A 7,370-nucleotide genomic window follows, 5' to 3' on the forward strand; every position below is an offset into this window, starting at 1 on the left:
ATGACTTAGCTAATAACACACTATAAGTTCAGTAAGCAAAATAACCTAAAACTTTAAAATGTCCTTTCTGACTTATAAACATGAGACTAATGTTCAACCTAGTAGCAATTTTTTAGTTCTACAAATTTTCTAGGGTGATATACTTTGTTATTTTACAAATGTGCTATTTTGTGTGTTTTTTGAGTCTATAATTTGTTCAACATTTAATAATTAATTTCACTAATTAATACATGCAGCCAAAATTGTGTATTGACTAAAATTTTAGTTTATAATGTTAATGACTTACTTGAGAGAGGTTATAAGCATTATAAAAATATATAAACTATAAGAGCTATATAAAACCTAGTTATCATTTTAATATTTAAAAATGAAATGGCAAATATAAGTCATTTTATCATTTATTCCTATAACCAATTATAAATAATATACAACATTAACATTTGGTTCTGAAAGCCAAGTAGTTATTTACTGTGTGCTTGATCAGAAATAGTCTATCATTTTTATTTCTTTTGATATTTTAACCAAGGTGTTTTTCCTCTCTACTGCTACTTCAGAACAGTGAAATAAATGCCACCTGGGAATCAAGCACAGTTTTGAGTGCCTCATATGAATAACAACATAATTCTAGTTGTCAAAGGTGCTTTGATTAATGTACTAGAGAAAATCAGTTAGGCTTCACACTCTGGAGCTTCAGACATCTTTAAGCTTGTGCACAGGATATCATAACTCTTATTTTCATGATTCTAGGTCCTGAGTGGAAATTTTATGTATCTCTTGGTGATTTTGTGCAGAGTCAATGAAACAGTTGCAACTCATCTTCTTGCTGAACTCTCCATCTTATACGTAAGAAAAAAATAAGAAACAAAATATTTTAGCATTAAGTATGTCACAAGATGGTAATTCACAAAAGAAAAGGTTTAAGGGTAGAGAATATATATAACCAATGATTATTAAATGAAGACAAATTATCCATAAAAAAGAATGTTAACAGAAAACTCTTAAATGGTTTCAAATTATGGAAATATCATTTTGTTAACAAATCTGATTATTTAAAACAATAATTTTAATTAATCTTTAGTATTCAGTGCTGATAATCTCAATCAAATTACTATCTTTTGCTTATGGCATGACTGCTTTTTAAACACATAGGCAGTGCAACATGGTCTTGAAATCATTTGGGAAATTATCTTTTTATCCTATTATTCAAGTATTAACAACAAGGGAGAAAATCAAGACTATATATGCAGTGATCATTGTTGAAATACTCCCTTTCTGAAGAAATTTAAACTTTTTGAGGTTTTCTGTAAATACATAAAGCAAATATAAAAGGGTTTGCATTTACTTGTTTTCAGACTCTATACACCACCGTTCTACTTAAAATCCAATGAGAATGTTTATAGCTTTAAAATAGTCTTTAGTATTTATCTTCAAATGTTAGAGTTATAAGACTTTTACTTATTTTTTCTTGGTCTATAATTGTGGGCACATTAAGAGAATCTTAAACATAAGGAAAGCATAGCAGAAGTTTTCTTCAAGGACTTCTTTATGTGATATTAATAATGATAGTATTAAATCTAGAAATAATTTGGCAATTTTAATACTTTTTCTGATACTGGTATCATCATATCAGCTATATACTTCTGAGAGTTATTTTTAAAATAAAATATAATGATTCTTTTTAATCTTAAATGCAGAAAATAGAAAATCAGATATAAACTAGTAAATAATCAGAAATAAAAAAGCAAACTAGATAAAATGTAACGGTCAGGAAAAAAAAATTTGCAGCATAAAATAAAGCCAAGTTAGACATCATTAGGGGCTAAAATTCTTTCTTTAGGAGACCACATAGGCAAGATGAGAATACTTACCTAAGCAAAACAGAAATCATTCTGGCGAGGACGGTGTGGTGATACTGGTTTTGAGAATCAGGATCAGATCCTTGTACCTCCCCACCGTGGTGCTGAAGATTCAATGCCCAAGTAAATTTTGTTTAAGAAACAGAACAGAGAGGGGGGGAGAGAGAGAGAAAGAGAGAGAGAGAGAGAGACAGAGAGAGAGAGAGCACACTTCTCAAGCCTACATGATCAAAAGGCAGGAAGAGAGCCTCAGGGGTGATTGCTTGTGTTGGAAATTGCAATCCTTCCCCTCACCCAGTGACTGTTAACAACCAGTTGACAGGAAGTGCTGTCTACCCATTTCCTTTTCTTTGATAATCAGCTATGTCCCTCGCCCTGGTCTCAATAGGATGGAATAGAGTGACAAAGAGCAAGTCCATGGAGCATAACAGCCAACAAAAACCATGAATCTTATTCTTCAGAAAACTTGGTGGAAGCTAAAGGAACAGAGGAAGTTCTCTCATAAAAAATAAAATAAAATAAATAAAAATGAAAGGTGCTGGATAACATGAGGAAAGTACCTAAAAACACAACTTGTTCTAAAATTAGGAAAAGGAAGTCACTAGATGGACAAAATAAAGTTAGGGCACAAGACTGTGAGATGAGCAGACACTGCATTCAAACTGACTCATCTCTAAAGCAGGGACTAGGAAACAGATTCAGTCACTGTGGTGATGGGAATGGAAACTTCAGGCCTCTTTGTAATGGTGAGTCTGAAAAGAATTCCCCACAAACTCAAAATGCACAACCATTAACTATGGTTAATTTCCCACCAGGTCCAATTACCAATGTGGACAGCAGTGAAAGAAGAACTTGCTAAAGATAAACAAAAAGAGTCTTCCCTAAAAAAGGAGACCTTAATGTATATTGCAGTCAGTGACACAGACTCCTGATTTTCATTAATCATATTATCCAAGAATGTCAAGCTAAATTTAAATAAAACATTCTTAGTAACTAAGTTCAGAAAAATAAATGAAGCAATCAACTTTCAAATATAATTGTAAATGATTCAGGTTATACATAAGCTACACATGTGTGCATGTGCGTACACCTACACTTAATCACAGTTTTTGAGGATGAGACAAATAGTCAATAAAGTAAAAAAATATTAAATACATGGTCAAATTCTTATGTTCAAAACAGCTTATAATAGAATGATCAAAATTTGACTCTACATGTTATGGTTTGGATGTGAGGTGTCCCCCAAAAGTTCACTTGTGAGACAATCCTGGAAGATTTAGAGGAGAAGTGATTGGGTTGTAGAATCTTAACCCAATTGGTGAACTAATCGCCTGATGGGGATTACCTGAGTGGTAACTGAAGGTGGCTAGGCCAGGGCCGGAGGAGGTGGGTAATTGGGGGTGTGGCTATCACGTATCTGGTAAGTGGAGTCTCTCTCTGCTGACTGATCATCATGTGAGCTGCTTCCCTCCAACACACTCTTTACCATGATGTTTGGCCTGACCTCAAGCCCAAAGGAATGGAACCTGCTATGGTGGACTGAGACCTCTGAAACCACGAGCCTCCAAATAAACTTTTCTTACCCTCAAATTGTCTGATCAGATCTTTTAGTCACGGCGATGAAAAAGGTGACTACAACACTATGTGAGCATATGTAAGGCATTCAGTATGAATAGATCAGGACTCATTATGGAGTAAAAAGTACTCAACATATTATAAACAAGCAAATACAGAAACTAGAAATGAAAAATGTAGATGTTGATTTTATTGAATTTATACATCAGAATAGACATAAATAAAAAGAAAATTAATCTATTATAAGAGAGTGGTAAATTAGAACCAAACACGTAAGATGAAAATAAAGAAACATGAAAGAGCTGGCAAAAGAAAGACTATAAAATGAAAAAGGTTAAAATGGCCCATTCTGAGTTCTTCAAGTAGAAATAGTAGAAAAACCACCTTAGAAGAAGCAATGGTCAATAAACAAGAAATAAGAATGCTGTGTCACCCAGAGTAGCAGTACTGCGTCAGACACTGTATGGAGAGAGGTGTCGGGGTCTTAAGCCCCCTTGCTCTTCTCTTCCAGCGACAAGGGAAGGGAACACTCCCCAACAAGGTCAGACCGGGATAGGTAGGCCGACTAACCGCCAGCACCCAGCCCTCCCGGTGGAGGACAATCAGACGCGTCAGGGAGACCAGTCACAGCAGGAACTCATTTATTGAGGAAATCACACAGCTTTTATGTAGGGTGGGGGGTAGGCAGGAACCAATCAGCTTAAAGGTCAGCAAGGGGGGGGAGGGAGGGGGAGTGGGGAGTGAATTCAGGCAGGTGAGAGTCACATAGGACTATATGGCAAGCAGGAGCTGAGCACATTCCCGGAATTTTATTAATCAATCCCTAATAGTGGCTGGATTTATTGTCATTAACCTTTGAAACTGCCTTTGAGCCTTGATCTTGCTCACTCGCCATGGAGTAAGGAGTCAGCCTGAGTTAGTTAACCTGCCATTAGTCCCAACAGAGAGGAATGATATATTGCTTGATTTTTCTCCAGTACTGAATTTCTTGACTATCTAATTACCTGCTCAATGTATAGAGTTATCCAGATGTGGGAAATCTCAAACCTGAGTATAGTGTGAAAGAATGTATCATTAATGAAAATCCATCTTTGAATCTTACATGTTTTGGTTTTTAATATTCTCTAAGTTTCCATTTTTAAATGTTATTCTTCCTATCTAGGAACCTATTTGACAGAACCAGGTATATAGACATAGCCATAGCCAGTGGTTCTTTAGAAACAACTTGCTCTGTTTTATAAAAACACAACTCCCTCAATGGTATTGTTTTAAGAGTGAAAAATAGCAACAGAGAACAATAGGGCACAGCAAATTAATTGCAAAATAAAGAAATAGTAAAGTGCAAAAGTTAAAGTTCCATAAATTCTGGGACATGAATACCCACACTATCTCCTTTAATGTCAGTTTATCTTAGTATTCACATACTTCATTTAACAGAATCTTTGAAGTGCAGATATATAAAGAAGTGATAGCATAAATATATTAAAAATAAATTCCTTGAAGCATAATTTTCAATACTATTCTATTAAAAGTTCTCCAGAATTTTAAGATAAGAAGTTAAATAAACTCAATAATCAACTCAAAAAACCAAACTCAGATATTGGTTATATGAAAAAAAAATGTTCATGCATAGATAAATTTGACTTTGAAGATTGTAAACAAAAAAGATCAAATAAAAATTTAAACAACAAATAAAGGTTAGCAAATTGAGATTTACTATAAATATAATACTAAAACAAATGAATGCAGAGGAAAGCATTAATAAAATAAAGTAAGACAGTTTTTATGATTTAGGGTGCAATGTACAATAAAGTTTTAATACCATTATTACCTTTGTACAGAATGTGACATTCAGAACAATAATATCTATAAAAATTGAGAGAAAATCACATAAAAATAAATTAACATTTCTCTAACTATGACATTTCAAGTGAACAACATATATAGAAATCAAATTGGTAGTTTGTATATTCATAGAAATTTAAATATGTTTACCATAAAAATTTAAATACATTTATCACTTCTACTAAAATTTTTAAAAATCTAAAAATGGATGTGCCACACTCACTTTATTATAATTGCAGCCTGAGTGAAACGCATGGGAACAACTGGAGCTAGGAAGTCTTACTTGGGAACCTGGTTTTGTTGGACTTGACTCTCTCTGCATTAATTCAGTGAATGTATACAGACTTGTTTTTTTTCTGTTCAAGTATATACACACATGCATGAGCAAACATACATGCATGTGAAGACAAATAATCAAAAGTAAAAAAATAAAATTAATTTTGTTTAGTAATAAAGAACATGAATACAACAGAACAGAGTAAGAGTGAACAGTGGGAGAGGATTTTGAATACATTAAGCGCAGTGTTTAGGAAAGCTTTTTCTGTAAAGGTGATAACTGTGAAGGGAATGTTAAGTAAAGGAAAGGATCCATAATGTGGCACTTGGTGGAGTTCACTTGCCAGTATACCTTGTGGTAAGATAAATCATATGACTAAATATTAGCCAATGGGGTGTGGACAGGAGTGACGAACATCTTTTTCAGCTCAAACCTTTGAAAACTTCTGGGAAAACAGTTAAAATAGTTGTTCATATTGATTTTGAATGGTTCATAACTAATGCAAGAAATAAACTTTTTTCCAACCCCAAATTTTTGAAGTTTTTTTTTTTTCTTTTGTAGACCAATTTGTCAGGTAAGATAAATGCAGATATTAATGTGCACACTTGATCAACTTTCTGAAGTACACTGTGCCTCATTTTTCTCACTTGGAAAATGGATTGATGGTTTTATATCCCCATGAGATTGTTGCATGGATTAAATGAGTTAATGGATTTTAAATATTTAGAGTTCTGCCCAGTATTTAGTAAGTATTAAGTAGTTTGATCATTTTTTTGTTACCTTAGAAAAGAGTTCCTGGATGAAAGTGCACCAAAGACAGAGTCTAGGACTCTTATGACTCTGTTTTGGGATGAAGAGTGTAAAGACAGTGAGAAGACATGAGTCCATTGATGTCTGGGAGTATTTTAGAAATGCAAAAAGGAATTCATAAATACTGGGAGAAATTGAGTATAGGAATTTATAGTTTAAAAATACCACTTTTGTGGAGAATGGACTTTTTATGGGTAATAAGTAGCACAGTAAATGTGATTAACAGGTTCTTGCAATAGGGCAATAAAAAGACAGTGGTGCTTGTATCATAATATAAACAGTACAGATGATGTGACAGTCAAGGAAATGCAGTAACTATGAACACAATCTCTGCCTCACTGTTAACTCATTTCCTATGATGACCTTTATTTACATAATGTCCTTAATTCTATATGTATTTTGAACATGGGAATGAAACTACAAAAAATTGTGATACCTTGAAATTTTGAAACCTTAGATATTTTAAAGAATCTATTTTAATATTGTTTTGATATAATGATATTGATATTGATGTTTGGTATTTTGATATTGATCAAATTCCATTTTAATAAATTAAAAGAATATTGTAAATAATTTCTTCTATTACATTTAGTTTTTTAAATGTGATTTCTGGAAAATTTAAAATCATGCATAGGTTAAAGTTGTATTTCTTTTTTTATATTTGTTAGACCTGGTTTTATGTCACTTAATCTTATAAAATAAAAATATGATTTCTATGTGTTTTAAAATGTATTTTAAAACTCATGACAAGATATTAAATTGGTCATAATAGGTTTTGATATTTTTGTAAATGCTAAATTTGTTATTCTTATTGTCATGTGGAAATGATTGATTTTGTTTGGAGGTTTGCTAAGATATGTAAGAAAAAGAAAGAAATTAGACCCTACTTCTCATTGTTTTCCCCTGCACTACACTTAAACTTCCAATTTCTACAGAATTTAAGGGGAAAAACATGGGTAAATGATGTTGCATTTAAATATGAAGACAAAACACTCTCCATTGCATGG

The sequence above is a fragment of the Sciurus carolinensis genome, chromosome 9 (assembly GCF_902686445.1).
Source record: "Sciurus carolinensis chromosome 9, mSciCar1.2, whole genome shotgun sequence".
NCBI classification, from domain to species: Eukaryota; Metazoa; Chordata; class Mammalia; order Rodentia; family Sciuridae; genus Sciurus; species Sciurus carolinensis.